The 26,721-nt window shown below is 42.2% G+C and overlaps 1 protein-coding gene across 1 annotated transcript in view; it reads left to right on the forward strand.

The window, feature by feature from the left end:
* Positions 1 to 2,262: 2,262 nt before the first annotated feature.
* The window catches only part of erg (ETS transcription factor ERG), a 276,979-nt gene continuing 252,520 nt past the window's right edge, over positions 2,263 to 26,721 (forward strand). Inside the window, exon 1 of the mRNA XM_078560286.1 lies at positions 2,263 to 2,318. The gene's annotated coding sequence lies outside the window, so the exon portion shown is untranslated. The remainder of the gene's footprint in view (positions 2,319 to 26,721) is intronic.

Raw genomic sequence — 26,721 nt, forward strand, 5'->3', positions numbered from 1 at the left:
CATGTCAGTCTCTGCCGTATTTGCATGGAATGCTAACATGCAGAAGTGTATACATGCAAAACTATGTATACACAAGCACGCCACATGTGCAAATTACACACGCTGAGTAAAACGAATGTACAATAACTTCTGAACGTAAGAATGGTTCATGTCCACTGCTGAGACTTGAAACACCATCACCTAGATTGACTTAGTGCAGTAGTGCTGAGCGAGTGCTGTACTGTCAGAGGTAGGCCCCACCTGCCCTGTCAGATGGATAAAATAAATCTCATATCAGTAGCCCAATAAGAGCAGGTGAGCTTTCCCAATATCCTGACCAATATTTATCCCTCTAACATCGACGCTAATATGAGACCATCTTCCCATTATTTCACTGTAGGAACTTGCTGTGTGAAAATCGGCTGCTGTTGTTTCATACATTGCAACAGTCTCAAAAGGGCTTCATTGGCTGCGTTTGCTTTAGGACGACCGAAGTCCTGAAAAACTTAAATTCATTCAAAAAATAAATTAAAAATGCAGCTTACTACGTTGACAGTGGGATTTACGATCGAAAATTTGGACATTGAATCTTCAGGATGGTCGGGAGGGTAATGCGCGAGGTGGGGGAACAGATATCATAAAATCTCCATGGGGCACATTTCCACCAGAAATTCCTGTCGTGCGGATGTGCTGTCACAGGGATAACTCGAAAAAGAAATCATTACAATATTGTAGCCCCTTGTAATATCCTTCACTGACAGGAATGCAAAAGGTCTCGTTATCTGTTGAGCAACATTAACTTTTGAAAGTCTTCATATTTTCATAACGCGGTCCTGAGCGTCAGGTCAAATTTAAATATAGAACTCCGAACAGTTCCCAGTTCAATTTAAAGTTGGCCGCAACGTAGATATCAGGCCTTAATCATTTTTCCACATCTGGTAGCTAATAATGGACTTCGTAATTACTGGTGTGGTGATTGTATTTAAGGTTGTGTAAGTGCAGCACGGAGGATACTGGTCGAAACGAAGGAAGGGAGAGAGAGAGAGGGTGAGAAAGGAAGGAATTGAGAAAAGATACATGCACGGTGAGATAAAGATTTAATAAAAGGAAACACAGCGATGGAACACGCAAGGAATAGCCTGGGTTCCACGCGATTGCTAGTCTGTTTACTGCTGCTGCCTTGTGTAATTTCTACACTGTTTCACCCATGATCCTTTTTAGTTAAAAACAGGAAACCGAGTCTAGAGCTTCTTTTTGCTTGAGGATGGTGGGGTGGTGGTGAAGGGTGAGGGGTGGGGGTGTAGTGTTAGTAAAAGAAACGCCACACACCACCCTTATACCAACACTGTGTCTGACCCAGTCTTGGGGGTCGGCGCTTTTTTTTAAAAAAAACTTATTTTCAAAAAAAAAATATTTTTGGCAGACTGAAGGAATGTCTGGGAGCTCAGGGAATGGGGCATGCGCGTGGTCTAACATAACTGAAAAAAAGGAGAAAGTTATAGACTAAACCGCAGAAATGTAAACAAGTCTGCAGAGAGAAGAAGAGAAAAAGCCACTGAATACACAGGTACCACAATCAGACTTCTGTTTGCAGGAACCCCAGTGCAGCCAGTAAAACAGAACTGTTGTAGCTTATTGTACCATTAACAAATATTGCCAACATCTGTTTATGGATTTCATTCAAAAAGCCTCTGTTCAGATCGACATGCAACTTTTAATGAATTTCCTCAGACTTTTTTTCCTGCCCATTAATGTTGTCGTTCTTTAACTTGCAAAAGCTTACACTCCATCTTCCCTCGTTCCTTTCTTTTTCCCATTTTGCCTCCTTTCTCCTAAATTTACTTCCGACTCTCATTCATTTGTGGTTTTCTGTTCCGTCAGTGTTAACATATCATCATCCCCTTTCCTACTCATCTGTCTCATATCATTTTTTTTTTGGTTCCCTCCCTGACCCTCTGCTTTTCAGATTTTGCTCTCTCTCTCTCTCTCTTCCCCCTTTATCTATCTAACATTTTCTCTCTCTATCTCTTCCCTCTTTTTCTGTCGACTCTCCCTCTCTTTTCCTGTCCAACGCACTCTCTCTCGCTCTTCCTTCCCTCCTTTCCTGTTTAACTCGTTCTCTCTCTCTCTCTCTCTCTCACTCACTCTCTCTCCCCTCCCTCCCTCTCGTTTTTGTCTGGCTGTGCTGCATAGTGTATGGGGAGTCTGGGCACTCTCACTGATCCGTGATTGGAGATTTCAGGGAAACAAGGAATTCCATTCACCGAGTCTCCCATTCACATCACTCACAGCAGAACCAGCACCTCCGCCACCCGACTGCTTGACTGGCTCTAGACTCTGTAAGTACGCGCCGTTCACCACACAAGTCAGCACACAGAGCCGCCTAGGTTCATGTTAAATTGCATCTATAGGAAATAAATGGGCATTAGCTGCAAAATGGGGCTCTGCACGGTCAGCAGCTGCTGACTTTTTATACAACTTGTATATAAAAACGTTTCTCCCCCCCTCCCCTCTCAGTCATGTTATGATTTACAGCGAATGGGACGTAAAGTGATTGTGTATCTATGTTCGATGTTTACCTCTGTTTGTCCATATAAGTGAAAGTATCGGCACTGTCGTGACGTGATATCCTGATTGGAGTCTTAAAGAGTTTTTGTTTTTTTTAATCAAAAAAAATAGAAACAGAAACAACGGCAAAAAGTGCCTGTGTTTTATTGTGGGAGCCGAATAACGGGCTAACATTCAGAGGGTCACTTTGCCCTCAGGACGGACTCAGAAGCGCTTCAGGGGGTCAGGGGCTGGATCAAACCCCGCTTCTTCTGCCCCTCTGAAATGTTTGGTTTTCTGCCGAGCAAGTGTTGAAGCCTCAATGTGAAAATATTTACTTCAGAGCCGATCGAGGCTTCAAGCTAAAGGCGAGGAGATTTCCTGGGCACTGTTTGCCCATTCCCCCCCCGCCTGCACCCCCACCACCCCCACCTCCCTCACCTTTCCTTGGTACAAGGATTCTTCCTTCAAAATGCCTGATGCCAATTTTACTTCAAAATGCCTCTTTTCCGGGCTTTTCATTCCCTCACTCACCTTTACCGTTATCTTCTTCCCATTTATCTCTATCCACCCACTTCCCCACCCCCCACCCCTCCCTCTCCCTCTCCCTGTTTAACCCAACATACTAAGGACCCAACTTTGATTTTACACTATCTTTCTTTCGCTCTCTGACTGATGATTACAGAACAAAAACCCTCCCCAGCCCCTTGCCTGAACTAATCTGACACGTGTTTAAAAAGTAATTTCTGGGTTAGTTTGGGGATCATATTTCCTTGGGATTTCAAAAAGCTAAAAAAAGCGAATCCGTTAGCTCCAGTTATCCTGTGTGGATGCTTGTCCTGCTTAGTGATAATAGGGAGCACTGTGCCTCAGAATCTGTCCCTTAATGTGAGATTTTGTGGCATTACATTTCGACCTTTTAAAGAATACTAATTTCATATTCAAAGCCCTGTAAACATAGAGAGTTCAGGGAAAGAATTGATTGAGTTGAATTAAATGAAAGTCAATTAACGTTTATTAAAGTAACATTTCTTGTATGATTTACTCAACTTGTGGAGCTGGAATCATCTGTTTTGCGGGTTTTAATCACGCTTAACAGCACCGTTACTCGCCTCAAGATAGCACCAGCAAATGAATAATGTCAAAAAACCCTTCTCTTTATTAATTCCATACTCAACCCCTTCATGAAAGAAAAAGCGAGTTAGAAAAAACAACTAATGGGCCACGTCTGATATTAGATTAAAACTTTTTTTTTCCCAAAAAAAGGTAAAAAGAACAAAGCGAAGATGGAAAAGGAGTGAAGGAACCCGTAAAAAAAAAGGAAAAAAAAAAGATGGTTGGTGGGGGTGGGGAGCTAAACATGCCGGTGTTGTGTGTTTAGTCAGGATGTGTGGGATCACTGTAGCGGGAGTCTGATAGTGAGTCTATGAGAAGACTGGACCCCATGTCCAGGACCGGCTGTTTCAGTTCTGCCTTTTAGCTGGGAGACGACAAATTAAACCATACCGTAAATCTTCTATTATAGGTAGTAAAAACTAATTTTAGATTTCCTGTCCATTGCAGCCGCTCGCCTGATTGCTACCAGTTGCAAGAATGCCCCAACGGCTTAAAAGGGCTATGCTTCATGGACTTTTAACACAGTTCAGATTTTTTTGGAGCCCCTGACGCAACAGTTGTAAGATATGAATTCCCCTCTCACCTGTTTTTTTTTTCCCCCAAATTCAACACACATCGCTTTGTTAAGCTAAGTTTTATATCATCATTAGCTATGGGCGATGTGGGTCTTTTCGCCCTCTGCCGTGGTTTATTTTTCGTGTACGTGTGGTGAGTCCAGCATGAGTCTGTCCTGGCTGCATTGAAAAAGAATGGAGTAAAATGGGGCTAAGGGAACGTTTCACAATTCTTCATGAGCAGAATAACAGAGATGGAAGTAGATTTATAATGAGAGTGGCTGCTTTATTGTTGGCTGTCTCTTTCTGGAGGGGCTGGATGAATATCTAGTTAAGAATGGATTTGAAGGTATTAGATATGGGTTATTGCTATTATTCTTTGGATCAATTTTAAAAGCAACTGGACTGGGCTAGATTATCTAGACTGGTACATTGAACAGATATCCTGCAGTTTTCATTCAATTACTTTAGGGGTGAGGGCGTTTTGCTACTTATATCTCTGATCATTTCCTCAGGAAATTAAACGAATTAGAACGTCAGACTGTGGAAAAGGTACACTGAGGGAGAAGCCCCAACTGGTCTTTTGTCTTCTTCCACAGTCTGTAACAACAACCTGCATTTATATAGCACCCCTAATGCAGTGAAACATCCCAAGCTGCAGGAGCATAATAAAATAAAGAAAACACTAATCCAAAAAAGGAGACATTAGGACCCACAGCTTGGTCACGAAGACAGGCTTGAAGCAGCGTTTAAATGAGGTGACAGCAGAGGGAAGTTTTAGGGAGGGAATACTGGAGCTTAGGATTTAGATGACTGAATGCACTGCCACCAAATGTGGGGACAAAAAACTCAGGTTGTAGGGGCTGGAGAAGGTTACAGGGATAGGGAGGGATGAGGCCACAGAGGGAATTAAATACAAAGTTGAGTATTTTAAATTTGAGACGTTGGTGGACTGGGAGCCAATGTAGGTCAGTGAGAACAGGAGTGATTGTTGTATTAATTAAATAATGCTGTTTGGAAACTAGATGCATATAATAATTCTTAAAATGATATTAGAATACTGTAAACTATAATTTCACTGGATTCTGGTCTTCCCACATTGTGTTCCATTGCTTCTCCATAACTCATTAATCTGGGGCCCAATGTCTCAGTGCTCCAATATATCCAGATGTGATCCATTGAAGGCACTTACTCATGTGGCCAAGCAGTATAAATATTCAAAAGTCAGTGACTCACAGGAGCCCTGGTGATCAGGACAAATAGCATCATCAGATTTGGCTCCATGATAGAAATATCTCATGCACCATCATCATTTGGAAGTGTGTATCCATATAACATATCATCTTAATGATTTCCTTTTTTAAGTCTGTGTTTCTTTGTCCCTTCAGTTTCCTTTCTTCTTCTGTTAAAGTGCTCACTCCTTGTTGGAATGTGGCCCTACAAGCATGATCTTTCACTGGTATCTGCTCAGTGCTCATTCCCTATGTCTGAACCAGACAGTATAGATTGGCAAGCCATCCACCATCCAATGCCCAGCCTCTCTCACTTCCTATTAGGAGACATTGAACAGTGATTGGGAGTGAAAACTTTGGGTAGTTTTACTTCCCACCCTAGCACAGTGGCTTTGTAAGTTAGGAGTGTCTGACAGTGTGATATTGTTTATCTAATATCTTGGCTGTGCTTTCCTCCTACTATTGTCACAAATCTGCCAAAGAGGTCCTTTTCAGTAGCTGTAATGTATTTATGACATTTTGCATGAAACGAAATAGTAAGCCCAGCTTTTTTCTTTGTCATAAAGCAAAATGCTGGAGATGTTGGAAACCTGAAATAAAAACAGAAAACGCTGGAAATACTCAGCAGGTCAGGCAGCATCTGTGGAGAGAGAAACAGAGTTAATGTTTCAGGTCATCACCTTTCACCAGAACTTCTGAAAGTATGTCCTGCATTTTCTGTTTTTCTTTTCTCCTTTGTCATTTGTATGATACTCTACTTGAAAAATACTTAGTTTGCCTTGGTCTTTATATTAAATCTCAAATATTCAATGTAAAGACCCAAACAACTTAAATATTTGGAAAGCAGCAGCATTTAGGATGTTTCTGTTGCTATGAGTTTAATACTTTATCCCTGCAGCATTGTTTTTCAAAATGTCTGCCAATATTTCTAGAGAGACAATTCGTGTTATACTATTTTCCTCCCAAACAATATTGTTTTGTTGAAAACATAGTATTTTCTTGTCTTTGCCTCATTTGTCACCCTGTGCCGCGTGACACCCATGCTCAATGGAGCGGGAAGATAGTCCATTTACTCCAAGGCCTCTGCCATGATGCTGAGAGGCATACAAAGTGGTCCAATGTTAGTTAGAAGTGTTAGAAGTGCCAGGTGGAAATCCAAATCCCACTAGTCCATAACCTGGTGAGTTGCAGCATGCCAATGTAGCACTCTACATAATAGGGGTTAATAAAACATATTTGTAAGGATTCCTATTTGAAGAAGTAAAGCAACTATTTGTTTTTAAACAGTCCTCACAGTGAGGATTGAGCTAGGCTGTGAAAACTCATGCAGTCAAATAGCCTACAATTTCACCATTCCAAGTTATACATTAAACAGTCAAGTTAGGCTGAGGGCTGTCAGCAACCCAGAACTCTTAAGTTGGCATGAGTGCATCAAAGGAGGAAGGGAGGAATTGGAAATATTTTTAATAGTCCTTTAATGAACCAACAGAAGACACAATAATAAAGTTTTTTAAAATCATAAATGCCATAAAAAGTTAAAGGTTATTACAAATATCAGGGAGTGAAGTAGAATATAAAACAATCCAAATTACAGCACTATAAAATAATATCACATAAAGTAAAGAATTAAAAACATATTAAAACAAACTACTTATAAAGATTACTCCTAATTTTTGAGACAAGACAGTACTTAAATGTCACTGGTAGTAATTACATCAACATGTATTGTATCCACTGGCAAATGGTATATTATCCAATTGACTCATACAAAAGTACAGTTCTATTCTTCTCTTAGTCTAATACAGTCCACTTCTGACAACACAAAGTTGTTTTTTTTTGCACCCCCTTCCCCCACCCCCCCCCCCCTCCCCAACTCTGTGTCTTGGTCAATACTTATCCCTCAACCAACTTCACTAAAACAGATAAAAGCAAAAAACTGCGAATGCTGGAAATCCAAAACTAAAATAAAAATACCTGGAAAAGCTCAGCAGGTCTGGCAGCATCTGCGGAGAGGAACACAATTAACGTTTCGAGTCCGTATGACTCTTCAACAGATCTAAGTAAAAATAGAAGAGAGGTGAAATATAAGCTGGTTTAAGGGGGGGTGGGACAAGTAGAGCTGGATAGAGGGCCAGTGATAGGTGGAGATAGCCAAAAGATGTCACAGACAAAAGGACAAAGAGGTGTTGAAGGTGGTGATATTATCTAAGGAATTACCTTTTGGCTATCTCCACCTATCACTGGCCCTCTATCCAGCTCTATTTGCCACCCCACCCCCCACCCCCCCGCCTTAAACCAGCTTATATTTCACCTCTCTTCTATTTTTCCTTAGTTCTGTTGAAGAGTCATATGGACTCGAAACGTTAACTGTGTTCCTCTCTGCCGATGCTGCCAGACCTGCTGAGTTTTTCCAGGTATTTTTATTTTTGTTTCACTAAAACAGATTATCTGATCATAAGAACATTGCTGTTTGTGAGACCATGCTGTGTGCAAATTGGCTGCTGCGTTCCTTATATTATAACAGTGGCCTTCAGAAATGTATTATAGACTGTAAAATACTTACTTGACACGTACCAGAACCACCCAGAACTCAATAACTTGCAACCCAATAATGCACATGACTTACATCAGCGCCTCACATCAAGTACCAGTCTGCCCCATTAAAGTGTAACTTAAATAAATACATTAAGGAATTATGTATAGAATACCATAATAATGTATTAAAATTCCTGCCCACTGACAATATTATAGTTGTTTCAACTTTGTTTGAATAGCTTTTCACTTCATCAAAATCTTTTAATTCACTGATTAATTAATCTCTAAAGAAAACTCCATTCATTATAATATATTCTATTTAACATTTCATTGTTTACATGTATTTTTTTACAGTTGAACGTTAGTAGAATTTATGAATACAGTATTTTGAGTTAAATTGCTGAGAGGCAAGGTGGAGATAAAAATAGTTCTGAAAATCACAGATAAAAAAAAAGTCTGAAGTTGTACTGCATCCCATTACTGGTATTCTTGATAGTAGATGATAGGACACAGTAGACATTACAACTCAGTAGAACAGAATTATTCCCATCTAAAGTAATCACAGAGTTGCACGAGAAGACCTCCCAATTTGTTTTGCAGTAGGTTCCATCTGCTCCAGTTCAGCATCTTGCGCGATGGACAATCAAATGCCATAATATGCCAAGCATAATGTGAAGGTTTATATTGATTTTAATAAGCAACAGTTGCAGATTCAGTATTATCAGGGTCCCAAACACCAATAGAAAGTCCTCCCATCAAACATAAAGGAACAAGTAGAAGCCAGTACGTATCTATATATCTTTTATATCAATGGAATCTCTGAGTTGGCAACATCATAGAGGAACAAGTAGAAGCCAGTACGTATCTATATATCTTTTATATCAATGGAATCTCTGAGTTGGCAATACCACTAATCGATTGAAATCAGTGGGTAACCGTATAGTAATAATAACATCATTTGTTATACTTAGTTTCTCCATAGGATGGCACTACTTTATGTATATATATTTAAATCTGGCACTGAATTGGCTGGGAAAGTAAGAGTGAATTCACGGCAATCATCGCTACAACGGAACCCTCTCCCCACCACCACCCCCCCACCCCCGCCCAGTAATTTGTGGTGAGGAAGAGATAATCTGAGAGTTACGAATCTCCAGAAATTGCTGGATGATTCGTCAGTCTAGAAAAATAGAAGCTTGCAGTCAAACTCCCATGGGTTCCAAGAAATTACTGGGTCTGCCCGTAAATAAGAATTAAACTCACCGCCACCTTCTCAAGGGAAATTAGGAATGGGCAATAAATGTTGGCCTAGCCAGCGACGCCCACATCCCATGACCCAATAAAAAAATGTCGCCGTCGAAAGTTAGAGCTGCTATTTCACAGTGTAAGGATCCTGTTAATGGATTGATTTAAGGTCCTGACATGCTGCTCAACATCAGAAAACTCAAAAAGAAAACAATTGATGTTGCACGTACTGCAGGTGGCAACTTGTTCCTAGAGGTTTTAAAATGTTTCATATTTTGACTTTCCCTGCTCCCTTTTCTAATCCCACTCCTACATCTTTCCTAATCTAACCTTGCTTTCCCTCTCTTTATTTCTCTTTTTATATCTGATTTGACTCTAGTTTATTCCATTTTTTCCTCTGTTGTTCCTTTGCTTCTTTCTCTGTCCTTAAATTTCATTGGTTGAAGAAGGTCCAGATGCTCAGTATCAATTTGTCATTACAGTATTTTGTGGCACATTTAAAAAAAAACTGATCATGTGCAAAATCATGGGAGATTTGTAAGTGTACATATAAAGGTCTTGGTGTCTAGGACATTTCCATCTTAGCTGACATCAAACATACCAGGCATCATACTTCAGAGTGTCCTACTTTCTTACAAAAGCAAAAGAAAATTAACAAGACAATTACTGATCAGGAGCTTGAAATTTACCAGTAGCTATACTCGATCTATAATGGCCTGAGCGGGTTACAGCCAGGTACAATTACTTGATTTTTCTTCATTTAGAGAGGTGGCTTCATCAAGACACGTCAAGTTAGCAACAGCACTGCAGCCCTAAGTCTACCAAAGAGCGACACAAGGGCAGACCTGTTCATCCGGAATGAAACGTCGCAGTGGATGTGTTCAAAGGAGCAACATATTATGAAGATTCAGATGATAGACCAGCATTTATAATGTCATCTGAATCCCTAAAATGTGTTCACACATGGATACATATGCTCCCTGCTTCATTTTCTCTCCTAAAACCAACCCTTGCCTCCTGCTGGGGTATACAGTTCAAAAGACAATTTCAGCCCTTTGGTAGCTCAGGCTATATGAACGTTGGTAACTTTCGTACATAACCCTGAGCCTCACACCCATCAGTGTGCAGGTGCCAATCAATAACGAGCAGGAGTGGGAATCCTGGCTAATTTTCCTCTTGCTAGTCCAAGGATACAGAGGTTCACTGGGGAAGTACCGTTGCTATGTTAGCTGCGGACAGCTAACTATGCACAGATTTTGGGACCTTGATCTCCATGACTAAGTATTACATTAAACAGCGCATTTATCCACTTAGTTTTGGGGAGCTATGCTTTTCTTCTACGTAACGTATTTATCCCAAATAACTACTTTGTATAACCACTTTTTTGTTTTGTAAAATTCATTATCCCATCTAATTTGTCAGAAATTAACAATGTGCAATTCGGTTTACACAGCAGAAATGGGAATACTGCACCTTGTAGATCCCACACCAACAATGACCATGCAAATGTATTTCTGACAGCCGGCGCTACAGCGCTTTAACCTCAATTAAATCGCCGCGTTATGAATAAATATGAGCTGCCTTTGAGCATGCAGTATTGCAGCAAACTTGATTCTTGTTACATTACTACCTGTGACAAGTGCGATCTGATGAACACAGTGAGATTGCACCGTCCTGGTAAACAACCAGAGACTCTGACATCTCCCAGCACTTTCACAGATTAAAGCACCGTTAACTGCTTCACAGTCAACCGACAGCTCACGTCTAACATTCGTGCTACTTAATTGGGGAGATAAACAGAATGCACTAGCGTCCTTATGAAGATATTCTACCCCGCCCCACATTCTAGTCACATGATTTAGATTATTTCGTTGCACTTTCCTAAAAATCTGTACAAATACTCTGACATCAGCCAGTGTGACTAATGGTAGCCTTATGTTAGCAACTGAAACCAATGAGAACATTCGCATTGCAGTATTAACATATTCCATCAATCAGATATGACCCAACATTCACCTGCCTCGATATCTGGTCCTAAGCAGAATCGCTAGCCCATGTGGCCATCCATTGACAATGAACTGGTGTCAGATCCGGTGTGCCAAACCGTTCCCTCTCACCCTCTTGCCGTCTGGTCAAAGAAAGCAAACGATTTCTATTAGGAAGCGGGGCCCTCACAGTACCTACTGAACAAGACCAAAATACTACCAATGCTGGAAATCTAAACTAAAAAAAAAGACGAAAATGCTGGAAAAATATAGCAGGTTAAACATCATATGTGGGAAAAAGAGTTAATATTTTTCCCTCTCCGTAGCTGCTGCCTGACATGTTGGGTACTCCAGCTTTATCTGTTTGTTTGTCCACAACAGTTCTGTTAAAGTATCGGATCGTTCGATTTTGTTACTATTTAGTTTGAGTTGCTGTTCTTTCGTGTGAACTTAATCGTTTTCTTTTCTTTCCTCAATTTTCACCCTGTCCTGCCTGTTCTGGAATTTTCATGCTATATGTGCTGGTTAAGCTGTGATCATGCTTCAAGTGCGCAGTTTAGACCTGGAGAACTAGGGTTTGCCTGACACCGCATTGGGATCACACCAGGGGCTGAATCCTATCCTCTCAATCTCCATGTTAATGTCACTAAACTAGTAAGGCGGGGGGCCCAGGCTAATTTGACCCCGGACACGGGCTCAAATCTCACCATAGCAGCTGGTGGAATTTAAATTCAATTAATACATGTGGTAACTATAAAGTTAGTGACGGTGACCATGAAACCATTTGGTTCACCAACGTCCTTACCTGGCCTGGCCTACATGTGACTCCGGGCCCACAGCAATGTGGTTGACACTTAACTGCCCTCTGATATGTTCAGTTTCAAGGGCAGTTAGGGATGGACAACAAATGCTGGCTTTGTCAGCGACGCCCACACGAAATAATAAAGAAAACACTAAACACACACACACACCAACATGTCTTGGAATTGACATCAGAAGCGAAAGCGCTAATTAATTCTCTGCCGTCGAGGCGCTGAGACTTGTAGCACTGTCCTGTCCACTGAGATCTCACTACGAACCTGAGCCTCGGTATAAATGGCCAGGTTACAAGCTGCTTGGACATCTGGGAAATTCAACGAGCAATTTAGGTTTGTTTAAATTCTGTAGGAACAGGACTGGAGTTCACTCGGCAACATACAAAGTGTGAGGCGTTTAGAGGTGTCCAGTTACTCAGTTGTTGCTGTTTGCCGGAGCACCTTCAACACAGATACACAAATTAGGAAGAAAATGGATGTTAAACTCTTTTATAATGGAAAAAAAAAACTATTATTATACTTGTTTAAAATGAATGTCTTTGAAACATCTGTGAACAGCTTATTTTAAAATCGGCGATTTATTACTTCAGTATTTAGCTTCATCTTCTGAGAAAACAATGTTTGTATTGAAGGAACCCTTCTGATACACGCACGTCTTTCCCCATTATTGCCTAATTTCCCAATAAGTGGCTGTTCTTTTCCATAACATAGTCCCAGGATTTTAAAGCTTTCAATGTGGTTACTGTGTATTTAGAAAATTCCATTACTGTTAGTGTGTCTATTGCCTCAAGCTTCACTACTGAGACTAATGTTCAAATGTCTGCTGTCATCATCAGCCTCACAGTAGACCACAAAACAGTGTCACAAAATACCGCAGTGCTCGTACAACTGGCATCCGAGGAGGCTGGAGCGGGGCTGGTAGCAGTTTCTCCCCGTTCAACGGATCCTTTTACCCACCTCCAATATTCTCCCTCCACTTGGACCCCTCCCTCTGGATTCTTACCTTCTCTTGATCTTTTCATTGACAACTGTCGGCGTGACATTAGCCGTCTCAATTTCTCTGCTCCTCTCACCCATTCTAATCTGTCTCTCTCTGAACTCACTGCACTCCGTTCTCTCAGGTCCAACCCCAACATTGTCATCAAACCCGCTGACAAGGGTGGTACTGTTGTTGTCTGGCGCATTGACCTCTATCTCGCGGAGGCTGAGCGTCAACTCGCAGACATTTCCTCCTACCTCTCCCTGGACCATGACCCCACCACAGAACATCAAGCCATTGTTTCCAGGACTGTCACTGACCTCATCTCCTCTGAAGATCTTCCTCCCACAGCTTCCAACTTGATAGTCGCCCAACCTCGGACGGCCCGCTTCTACCTCCTACCCAAAATCCACAAACAGAACTGTCCTGGCAGACCGATCGTGTCAGCCTGTTCCTGCCCCATGGAACTCATTTCTCGTTATCTTGACTCCCTTCTCTCTCCCCTTGTCCAGTCCCTTCCCACCTACATCCGTGATTCCTCTGACACCTTACGTCACATCAACAATTTCCAGTTCCCTGGCCCCAACCGCTTCCTCTTCACCATGGATGTCCAATCCCTCTACACCTCCATCCCCCACCAGGATGGTCTGAGGGCCCTTAGCTTCTTCCTTGAACAGAGGCCCCAACAATCCCCATCCACCACTACTCTCCTCCGTCTGGCTGAACTTGTTCTCACACTGAACAATTTCTCCTTTAACTCCTCTCACTTCCTCCAAATAAAAGGTGTGGCTATGGGTACCCACGTGGGCCCCAGCTATGCCTGTCTCTTTATGGGGTATGTGGAACATTCCTTGTTCCAGTCCTACTCCGGCCCCCTCCCACAACTCTTTCTCCGGTACATCGATGATTACTTCGGTGCTGCTTCATGCTCTTGTCGGGACCTGGAAAAATTTATTAATTTTGCTTCCAATCTCCACCCATCATCTTCACACGGTCCATCTCTGACACTTCTCTTCCCTTCCTTGACCTCTCTGTCTCAATTTCTGATGATAGACTGTCCACCAATATCCATTACAAGCCTACCGACTCCCACAGCTACCTCGACTACAGCTCCTCACACCCCGCTTCTTGTAAAGACTCCATTCCATTCTCTCAGTTCCTTCGCCTCCGTCGCATCTGTTCTGATGACGCTACCTTCAAAAACAGCTCCTCTGACATGTCCTCCTTCTTCCTTAACCGAGGTTTTCCATCCACGGTCGTTGACAGGGCCCTCAACCATGTCCGGCCCATATCCCGCGCATCCTCCCTCACGCCTTCTCCTCCCTCCCAGAAACATGATAGGGTCCCCCTTGTCCTCACTTATCACCCCACCAGCCTCCGCATTCAAAGGATCATCCTCTGCCATTTCCGCCAACTCCAGCACGATGCCATCACCAAACACATCTTCCCTTCACCCCCCCTGACGGCATTCCGTAGGGATCGTTCCCTCCGGGACACCCTGGTCCACTCCTCCATCACCCCCTACTCCTCAACCCCCACTTATGGCACCTCCCCATGCCCACGCAGAAGATGCAACACCTGCCCCTTCACTTCCTCTCTCCTCACTGTCCAAGGGCCCAAACACTCCTTTCAAGTGAAGCAGCATTTCACTTGCATTTCCCCTAACTTAGTCTACTGCATTCGTTGCTCCCAATGCGGTCTCCTCTACATTGGAGAGACCAAACGCAAACTGGGCGACTGTTTTGCGGAACACCTGCGGTCTGTCCGCAAGAAAGACCCAAACCTCCCTGTCGCTTGCCATTTTAATACTCCACCCTGTTCTCTTGCCCACATGTCTGTCCTTGGCTTGCTGCATTGTTCCAGTGAAGCCCAACGCAAACTGGAGGAACAGCACCTCATCTTCCGACTAGGCACTTTACAGCCTTCCGGGCTGAATATTGAATTCAACAACTTTAGATCTTAAACTCCACCTCCCCCCATCCCCACCCCGTTTCTTCCCCACGCCCCTTTTTTTTCAATAATTTATATAGATTCTTCTTTCCCCACCTATTTCCATTATTTTTAAATCTAAACTAAAACCTTGTTAGTCTTTCCACCCCACCCCCACTAGAGCTGTACTTTGAATATCCTGTCTTCCATTCTTAATTAGCACTTTTCTCAAATGTCACCACCTTCGACACCTCTTTGACCCTTTTGTCTGTGACATCTTTTGATTATCTGCTCATCTCCACAATCACCACACCCTCAATGTGTCTCTCCCCCCACCCCCCCCCCCCACCCACCTTAAACCAATTTATATTTCTCCCTTCTTCTAACTATGCTTCAGTTCTGCCGAAGGGCCATGAAGGCTCGAAACGTTAACTGATTTCTTCTCCGCCGATACTGCCAGACCTGCTGAGTTTTTCCAGGTAATTCTGTTTTTGTTTCAGACTGGTACCTGCTTTGTGGCGGTGCAGCCCAGCGACACTGCCTTACATTGATCGCCCTGCATCGGCCAAGAAAGGAAAACAAGCAGCAGGCATTTGCTCCTATCTATGATCAGATGCCAGTTCATTAAAGTACACGCAAAAGAACTGGTATTAAAATGTTTAAAAGTCAAACTTAAGAGAAATTCCATCATCAGTTGACAGGGAAATGTCAAAAGGGCCAGGAAGATTCGACCTTCTGAAATATTAAAATGATCTCCTCAGGCTGCACTGACATTGACCATTGCTCCAATTTTGAAGTGTCCTAGTATTGATTTGTTCTGCACTTTTAATGTTGCTCCCAATATTGGGAGAGCATCTTCTATATCTGGGTCAGCACACATGAGTTAGTGTGCTCACTGAATATCGTTACTTAGGGTACCAAACGATTTAATGTCAGCCAGTGACCGTTACTCTGTCACCCCTGAGTGAACCCGTGGTGGAAACAACAGACAACTAAAACACAGGTGTAGAGAATGAATATCAAATCGCAGGTGAAATCATAGCGAATAGACTCCAGAAGGCCGTTTGAACTATCTTCTACTGCTACTGAAAAACACCCAACATTAATCAGTTTAGAAATCAGTGTGTGTGTGATGTTGGTGCGCAGACGCTATGAAACCGTTTGGTTTCGTGTTTTAACGTGTCGACAGGGCGAACTGGAACCGTGCGTCGATTTAAAGTATTAACAACGAAAACATAGGTTTACTAATGAAACAGAATTTAGACAGAATCCTTCAACGATCAGATTTGGGAAGAAGTTAAAAAACACAGGGAATGACATCTAAATATATCATCATTAAAATGAAACATTCCCATAAAGGAATAAAACGTGATTGCTATTTAACGGTGACGTGAGCAGAAGTCCTTTTGACACTCACTGTCCCGGCTCCGTGTTGGCGAATCCACTGGACTGATGATAAGGGTGATGATAATCTTTTCAATATTCAAGTCTTGTCTGGTTTTCATTGACAGATGTCAGTTCATTTTTAAAAAAGATTGCAAAAGAACTGATATTCAAATGTCGTAATACTGCATCTAGAGTCTTTTAACTTGTTCCCGTCGTAGCACCGATTATAATATACAGCTTTCCATTACTGTTGTGACCGTCAATATATAAGTTTGACGCTTCTACTTCGGTATTTCAAAATTTATCTTAACAAACATAAGTAGGGTTAATTCTGCTCCCGCCTAATCGTTCATTTTTAAAATTCATTCATGGATGTGGGCTTCACTGGCTGGGCCAGCATTTATTGTCCATCACAAAAACAGAATTACCTGGAAAAACTCAGCAGGTCTGGCAGCATCCACCGATGCTGCCAGACCAGCTGAGTTTTGCCAGGTAATTCTGTTTTTGTTTTGGATTTCCAGCATCTGCAGGTTTTTGTTTTTATTGCCCATCTCTAGTTGCCCTTGAGAAGGTGGTGGTGAGCTGCCTTCTTAAACCGCTGCAGTCCATGTGGTGTAGGTACATCCACAGTGCTGTTAGGGAGGGAGTTCAAGGATTTGGACCCAGTGAAGGAAGGTCAATATATTTCCAAGTCAGGATGGTGAGTGACTTGGAGGGGAACTTCCAGGTGGTGGTGTTCCCATCTATCCGCTGCCCTTGTCTTTCTAGGTGCTAGTAGTCATGAGTTTGGAAGGTGCTGCCTAAGGAGCCTTGGTGAATTCCTACAGTACATCTTGTAGATGGTACACACTGCTGCCACTGTGTGTCGGTGGTGGAGGGAGTGAATGTTTGTGGAAGGGGTGCCAATCAAGTGGGCTGCTTTGTCCTGGATGGTGTCAAGCTTCTTGAGTGTTGTGGGAGCTGCACTCATCCAGGCAAATGGAGAGTATTCCATCATGCTCCAGACTTGTGCCCGGTAGATGGTGGACAGGCTTTGGGGAGTCAGGAGGTGAGTTATTCGCAGCAGGATTCCCAGCCTCTGACCTGCTCTTGTAGCCAGAGTATTTGTATGGCTAGTCCAGTTCAGTTTCTGGTCAATGGTAACCCCCAGGATGATGATAGTGGGGGATTCAGCAATGGTAATGCCATTGAATGTCCAGGGGCAATGGTTAGGTACTCTCTTGTTGGAGATGGTCGTTGCCTGGCACTTGTGTGGCCATTTAAGATGGGTTTTTAATTCCAGACTTTTTATTATTGAATTTAAATTTCAGCATGGAATCCCGGTCCTCAGGGACACCCTGGGCCTCTGGAGTACCAGTCCCGTGACAATACACACCGCCTCCCCATAATTCTAGGTAAACAGTAAAGTGTGGGGCCTGGGGAGATTTCTGTGTGAGGAATTCTTAAATGATGTCTGCAGGAATTCGTTGCGCGTAGCGCCGAGAAGTGACACACCTTCTGTTCCCATTTGGCCAGAGTTCGCCTGTCTCTTTGCTATCCCTAGGTTAACAACGCGGATAACACAGAGTTCTTCCCCCCTTCGCAGACTCGAACCACTAAACCGCTCACCCTCCATTCCTCTCCCAAAATAAACTCTTCCATTACGTTGAAGTGAAAGTTGCCTTTTGAATTGTTTTTCCACCGTTACTGCATCTCACGAAGTTTTCACGGAGCCGAAAGTAAACTTCGAGTGGCGATACTGACTGTGCGTTGCAGGGACAGATCAGGTTATATTTGATGGGATGTGGCTTCACTTCACTGTTTGATGAATCAGTGCTCTGTGTTTGCCAGGAACGTTACTTTAAGCAAAGTTCAACAACAATTCATCAGAATAAACAAATGTGCGAAACCAGAATACAGAAGCCATCCCTCTGTAAAAGCAAATAAATAAATACAATGCTGGCATCAAATTATCACCTTTGTACTAACCATTTAACATGTGGTTGACACAGGCTGGGAGTGTTTGTTATGCTTTCTGTACGCTGGGTCTTTCTCCCATTCACTAACAGTCCCTCTCAATGATTCTATTTATTTTATTATCGTTGCGATGCTGACAGGGCGGCAGGGGAGAGGATGTGGTTGATACTCAGGAGGCGCGGTCAACATTTCTGGGAGAAATGACACAGATTTTGCTGATGGTGGCAGTTTTGGGTCAGCTGAACAGTGGAAGGGCGTGTGACACCCACTGGGGACAGGCATAAATTAGTGCCGCGGTCTGTTGCGCTCAGGGACTGTGCCCGGCATGGTTCATGGCAAGTGAAGGAGCTCAATTTTTTTACATGCACTGTAGGATTATTACTGGTGTTTTTGAGGACGGTACTGTATTCCACCATTCTGTGAACAAACTAAAATTGGGAGTTAAGTCAGAGTCTTGAGACGTTTGAAAGTACAAATAAACTGTTTCCAATGGGTCAGTACCAGAAGACACAGATTAAAGATAATTGATAACAAGAACCAGAGGGGAGATGAGGTTTTAATTTGCACACAGCTACCATGATCTGGAATGCACTGTTTGAAACGGTGGTGGAGGCAAATTCTACAAAAGGGGAAGGGATAAATAATTGAAGAGGGGAAATTGCAGGGCCCTAGGGAAAGGACAGGGTAGTAGGACTAATTGGATAGATTTTTCAAAGGGCTAACACAGGCATGATGGATGGAATGGCCTCCTGTGATGTGCGATTCTAAGACTTTGCTCTTTGAAAGGTTCAGCTTGTCTTAGTGGTAACACTCTCACCTCTGAACCAGAGGTTATGGGTTTAAGGTCCATTCCAGAGACTTGACTAAATCTAGGCCGACACTTCAGTGCTATACTAATGGAGGTGCCTTCCATTGGCTGAAACAATAAATTGAAGCCTGGCCTATTCTCCCAGGTTGTAAAGGATCCCATGGCATTATTTGAAGAAGTGTAAGGGAGTTCTGACTGATATTTATCCCTCACCCAATATGACTAAAACAGATTGTTGTGCCATTATCGCCTTCTTATTTGTTGGACCTTGCTGTGAGTAAATTGGCTGCTGCATTTCCTATAATACATTGAAGTGTCTACACTTCAGGAGTACTTCATTGGATGTGAAGCACTTTGGAACATCCTGAAGTTGTGAGAGGCATGATATAAATGCAAGTCTTTCTTTCTGTGTCAGCCTCTTGGACTAAGAGGAAACAAATCAGATAGGAATGCTTGAAGTTTTCTTTTTTAAAGGGACACGATTTTCAATAAAAGAAAGTGCTTGGAAACATTGAGGCAGAAATGCAGCATCAAATTGCCTATTTTATGGTTGTAAATAGGTACAGTATTGTTAAATTTAGTAAGGTTATGCTTGTGCTTAATTGGCCACTGCTAAATTAATCAGGGCCTTATTTTAGGCAGCCCAGGTGACCACCTGAAATCATCATAGCTCTCATCTCAAAATTGAAATTAAGGCACTGTTCTCTTTTCAGGAGCTATTCCCTAATTCCATTATAGCCAGTCAGAACATGTGCTATGCAAGCTCCAACTAGTCTTTCCGGGTCTGGAGCAGTCTGCCCAATAGTCCTGAAGGGGTCTGCAAAGGGCCATTGAAGACAACTTCAGGCACGTTTTTTAATATATAATTACCTCAATGCGTTCTCCTCCTGTTGCTGCATTAATACTGTGGGCTGCTGCTGGCATCCCTCTCCTTCCAATCACCTTGCCCCACTGCCCTCCAGGGGACGGTACAAGCTACTTAAAATTTGTGAGGTTCCAATTGGCAAGTTGCATTAAGGAACTTTATTGGTGCCTGCAGCTCGTTGGTGTGAAGGTAGAAGACCTGAGAAGGTCCATTGCAACTTTGTCTTCTGGCAAGCATTTCCACCCTGGAAATGGGTGCTATCAAATTTAACCCCCTTTATTTTTCACCTATGATACCTTCCTTTGCCAAATTACATTCCCTCAAGCCTCCCTCCCCCAACCCCTCACCTCCTGAAGGCCTTAATTCTTGCTGGGATAGAGGCCCAAAGGCTTCACCATCCTTTGGTCCCTCACCTCCTCCTTCAGGTGTGAGCTGTTACAGTGGGTGTCAGTAGGCTCAGTTTATCGAGAAACATCAAACAGGGTCATTATTGTCACAAAAATGATGCAGAAGTTCCTCTGCCAAAGAAAGAGTCTGTAGGCACTTTTTCATGAGGAAGGTTGCCAACTAACTTGATGTGGCATGACTGGTCCCTTTGGGTGGGTGCTGGGTGTACAAACCTCCTCATCAGCTGCCATATTAAATATTATTTGAAGGATTTGGTGAAATGTTAGAACTGGCAAAGTTGCAGCAATAACAAAGGGCAGTGCACTTGCAGCTTTCTTTAGTAGCTGTTATTCTCCAAATACCCCTAATAATATTGATATCCCAATCCTTCCCTGTAGGGGAAGGAAATAACATGTGGTATCTGCTCATTTAAATGTCTATTTCCTGCCTAATGCTCTTTTTCCCCTTAAGGTTGTTCATTGTTTACCAGTGTTTCCCTTTCTATGTCCTCTTTTGTTTGCATCCTCATGTTCCATTTTGCTTTATTCCTCTATTTATTCCTCTTTCTGCTGCTCTGTTCTTTCCTTTCCCCCTTTCTTCCTCTAACTGCCTGGTTTCCTTCCTCCTACAGGCTAGCTTTTACTTCATCACTTCCCCAGAGACTCTGTCCTCTCTTCCTCCTGTTTCTACCCCTCTCCTTTATTTCTGTTGACAAACAATGCACCCATTGCTGATTTTCTTTGTAGTTACAGGGTTCGGAACATTTTAGTCCCCACCCCTTTGGAAGACTGGCTAGTTACTGCAAGCACTGTAAATCTTTCACTGCACATCTAGGTCTAAACAGTCACATCTGCACACAGTATAGCTGACAAGTAACCATCCTACCACATTCAGCCAGCCAGTAAAGGTCAGAAAAACAACTCAAAGCTCTGGATGGTGCCAAGGAACACTGAAAGTAGCAGTGTGTTACCTAATGTCTGTTTTTTTGGTGAGCTGTGAGTCAAGTGGAGGCTTCTACTGATTGAATCAGCGAGAAATTTGAACTTTGTGGAGCTTTGCAGCTAAGAACATGTTTATGGAAAACTAATTCCCAATCAAGTCCTACAGCATATTTATAATTATAATACGTCTTACATTTACATATACATTAACAGACAGTCCTACACATTAAATTATTACGTATATATATTTACACTTTTATGTTTTTTAAATATGAACAAATTCTGCATTTTTCTCCATAAACGTCTTTTATCTTTTATGACGTATGGTGTAAATTTATTATATTAACACTTTTAAATCTTGTCATGAGGTACAATTGAACATTTGTAATGATAGAAATATATAATTAATTGCTCCTCACTGTTGAAAATGGCCTGGATCATTAAATGCCCCAGTTTCTGAAACACATATTTCTGTTCATCCAACAGTTGTTGGGTGCAACATGTCAAATATTAACAGTCACTGCCTCTTTAATGGCTTCATCATATTCCAAACGATCAACTAGTGGGCCCATTTTATTTTAGTTATATATTCCGACCTCTGGTGCCAAATTGCCTCTGAATTTTTTCAATATTACTTGTTTTTCTTCTCAAAGTTTAATTTAACTGGAACAAAAACAAAAGGTTGTAATTATAGCCTGTGGATAGAAATTCAGCCATTCAACCTGAAGGTCAATGACCATTAGTTACTGAGGGTTAGTCTGCCTTCACCTTTCATTCAACATAAACCACTGCAGTCACCTAATGCCATCTGATACTGTGCTCACTGCAAATAGTTTGTACATCGCTTTTGGTTGTTTCTAAATTCATCTTGGAATCTCAAGGCTCTTAAAAGCTTTGATCTCATCTAATTACTTCTATCCAATTCTTCTTGCACTTGGTGTCATCCTGTCTAATTGCCTAGGCAAGTTTTGGTTCATTTTGGATAAAAGTGCCTTTATCAGCAATAAGAAAGTGACCTGATGAACTGAGGTTTACCATCCCTCTGGGAATGGGCTGGGAGGTAGGAGTGGGGCGGTGGGGGGTCGGGCCAAGTAAAATGGTGAATGAAAGCATGGAGTGGAGCACCCATCGTTTTATTGCTACCATGCCATTTTGCCAGCAGCTTTTGGGCTTGTTGTTGGGAGCCCCACCATTGGAATAAAATCCCAGCTGATACATTTCTCATGGGACTGTGGAGACAGGAGGTGCTTCATAGTCACTTACATACATACATACATATATATGAACACATATAAACACAAACAAACATATATACATATGCGTGAATATCTTTATTTATATACATAATATATATGCATATATTCCATTGGAGAAGAAAATCAGGCACGATATAAAACAGACTGCTGATTGGCTATCATCTGTTTCTCACTGAGTGATAAAAGTTAAAATTACCCCCAAAGTATCAATGGAAAATGAAAGTCAGGTGGTTTCTATAAAGAAAGATATAGTTTTACTCCTGGTAGGAGAGCTGAAAATCTATCCCATAAAGTCTGAGCAGTGATACAATGCTGACTCTGCATAAATGACAGTATTGGTATATCCAGGTTAGAGCGGACGACTTCAAGAGCCAGCAACGGCATGAGCTTGATGGACCAAATGCCAATTCTGTGCTGTATCAGGAGAATGGGGCAGCTGTATCAGGAAAGGGGGGTATTTTGATGTGGAGGTCAAGTAAAGGAAACATCTTTTACTGAACAGTCATTGGAAACCCAGCCTGTCAATTGCCTGTCTGATATTGTCATACAAACATTTCATTAACTAAACGTTATTCATCTAGTTTACATTTATTTTAAATGGGACACTGCTCTGGTTCAGTTAGCAGAATTCAAAACAAAGACCATAAATATCAATGGCAATATTGCATGGTGTGGTTTCCCTATGGGGTCGCAGGCAAATGATCTCCACATTCCAATAGTGACAACACTTCAAATGATCTCCACATTCCAATAGTGACAACACTTAATTGGTCATAAATCGGTGTGGGATGTCTTGAGGTTGTAACAGATGCTAAATAAATGCAAGTTCTTTAAACAGCAAATGGACTGGCTGGGTCAGAAGACCTGCTCCTGTGCTGTAACTTGTAACTACTCTGCAATTTGAAAGCTGGAATTTTTTGGTAACTTTATACGAATAATCAATTTACCTCCTGCAGGTTAGTTCCATTCTCATGCTTCTTTATATAATAGCTAAATGGCTGTGAGAAACTGGACAGCATTTTAACCTCTAACCATTTCACAAACCACAAGAGCAAATTAGAAAAAGTTGAATTGCTGCCTAAAACGTTGTCTAAGATTTGGAGTTCTTTATGTCATGTTAGCTAATATTTACTTTACAATAATGTTGCTCAATACTTAGTTTCCATAGCATTGTTAAGCAGACATGGAATAAACAGCCAAAATGGCCTTTTAATGAGCAAAGAGTGCTAAAAATAACTGATATGAGTCCAAAGTTTTACTGCAATACAGAAACTGGCCATATGATTGATAGTGAGGAAGAAAGTTGTAGACTACAGGGAGATATCAATGGCCGAGTCAGATGGGCAGGGAAGTCACAAATAGAATTCAATCCAAAGAAATGTGAGGTAATTCATATGGGGAGGACAAACAAGGCGAGAGCATACATAATGCAGTGGGACAGTTCCTTCACTGTCATTGGATCAAAATCCTGAAACTCCCTTCCTACCAACACTGTGGATGTTCTTACACCACATGGACTGCAGCAGTTCGAGAAGGCAGCTTGCCACCACCTTCCCAAAGGCAATTAGGGATGGGCGATAAATGCTGGCCTAGCCAGTGGTGCCCACATCCCATGTACAAATAATACAAAGAAGTAGGGTTCTGAGAAGTGCAGAGGAAGTAAGAGCATGTTCACAGATATCTGAAGGTAGCATAAGTAGATAAGATGGTTTAAGAAGGCATATGAGATACTTTCCTTCATTAACTGAGGCATAGAATATAAAAGCAGGGAGGTTATGCCAGAACTGTATGAAACACTAGTTAGGCCACGGTTAGGGTATCATGTGAAGTTCTGCTCACCCTGTTGGTGGAAGATTATGATTGCTCTAGAGAGGGTACAGAAGAGATTTAGGAGGATATTGCTAGGATTGGATAATTGTAACTATGAGGAACAATTGGATAGGCTGGAGTTGTTTTCTTTGGAACAGAACAGGCCGATGGGAGATTTCATTGAGGTGGACAAAATTATAAGGAGCCTAGATAGAGTCGATCAGAAGGACGTTAGCAGAAAGGCCAACAAGGAGGTGGCATAGATTTAAATAACTGGCAAAAGGATTATGGGGGCATCGAGGACAATTTTTTTACCCAGAGGGTGGTGGGGATCTGCAACCCATTGCCTGAAAGACAGGTAGAGGCAGAAACCTTCATAGAATTTGCAAACTACTTGGATAAGCACTTCAGGTGCCATAACCTACAGGGCTCTGGCCCAAGAGCTAGAAAGTGGGATTAGGCTAGATAACTCTTTTTTAGCTGGCACAGGCACGATGTGCTGAATTTTCTATGTTTCTGTGTTTTTATGATACACCAGTAATGCCAATTTATCCCCTGCAGTGTGTCACAGGGGGTTAAGTTAGCGCTGTGTATTCTAATACCTAATATGCTATGTGCTATATTCTTTATTCTGTACAATGAGACTGCAGTTCCAATAGTTATATCAATGTAATCTGGATGGAAATGGTTGAGTAGCACAAAAGATTGGGAACTTTAAACGTGAGTTTCACTCAAAACCATTTATGCTCATATTGCCACAATCCTTTATGCTGGTCTAAGATGAGGCCCTGCCCACTAAACTGACTGCATCACCCACAAAACCCACCCCTCTCCCCCCACCACCCACCCCAGCCACCCTCCACCCGACCCCAGCGCAAATTTGTGGGACTCCACCAATTGCACTAGTTCAGAAAAACTCTTCAAATTGTTCTCATTTTCTTAGGTACACAGGCATCAGTGGTCCTGTCTGAAAAGTTTTCTCATATCAAAAAATATTCTACACACTAAGAAACTGACTTGTGTACATCAGTGAAACTATTAAATGGTTCAGTGTGGTTTTTGTTAAGTCATCTTCAGTGATTTTACTTGGGTCACTCACACATGGGTGGCAGCACACTCTTATTAAAAATGCTTATTTTTACTGATAAACCCATTTTTAGCTGTATTAATAAAACTGCACCAGGTTACCAGTCTTAAATAGTTCAAAGAATAACATTTAGTGGAAAGGAAAAAAATGAAACAATTACATTCTATTGTACTGCACCACTGTGCTGGTTCATGGGAGGTTTCACGTTTGAGGTTATGCAAATTAATTTTAGTGGAAGCTTGAAGCTAATCAGCACAATTTCAATTGCATTTTAGGTACAATTTCTTGATTTCACCCAATGCAGAACTCCATCCCATATCCTTTCTATTATGCTACACACCAGTGTACTGCACAGAGCATAATATGCAGTATATTACACTCTACAGTATATACTAACAGTTCTCCTGTGTATTGCATTGACTGGAGCAGATGTTGACTTTGTGAGGTGAGAATGACTGGCCTTGACATCAAGGCAGCATTTGATCGAGTGTGGCATCAAGGAGCCCTCGCATAACTGGAGTCAATGGGAATCAGGGGAAAAACTTTCCCCTGGTTGGAGTCATATCTAGCACAAAGGGAGATGGTTGTGGTTGGTGGAGGTCAATCATCTCAGTTCCACATTTGTCCTAGGCCCAACCATCTTCAGCTGCTTCATCAATGACCTTCCTTCCATCATAAGGTGAGAAGTGGGGAACTTCGCTGGTGGTTGCAAAATGTTCAGCACCATTTGCAATTCCTCAGATACTGAAGCAGTCCATGTCCAAATGCAGCAAGACCTGGAGAATATCCAGGCTTGGGCTGACAAGTAATTCACGCCACACAAGTGTCAGGCAATGACCATCTCCAACAAGAGAGAATCCAACCATTGCCCCTTGACATTCAATGGCATTACCATCACTGAATGCATCATTATCAACATCCTGGGGATTACCAGTGACCAGAAACTGAACTGGGCTAGCCATATAAATACTGTGACTACAAGAGCAGGTCAAAGGCTAGGAATCCTGCGACGAGTAACTCACCTCTTGACTACCCAAATCCTGTCCACCATCTACAAGGCACAAGTCAGGAGTGTGATCGGATACTCCCTACTTGCCTTGATGAGTGCAGCTCCAACAACCTTCAAGAAGCTTGACACCTTCCAGGACAAAGCAACCCACTTGATTGGTACCCCTTCCACAAACATTCACTCCCTCCACCACCGACACACAGTGGCAGCAGTGTGTACCGTTTACAAGATGCACTGCAGAAACTCACCAAGGCTCCTCAGACAGCACCTTTCAAACATACGACCGCTACCATCTAGAAGG

The sequence above is a fragment of the Cetorhinus maximus genome, chromosome 16, assembly GCF_964194155.1.
Source record: "Cetorhinus maximus chromosome 16, sCetMax3.hap1.1, whole genome shotgun sequence".
Lineage (NCBI taxonomy): Eukaryota > Metazoa > Chordata > Chondrichthyes > Lamniformes > Cetorhinidae > Cetorhinus > Cetorhinus maximus.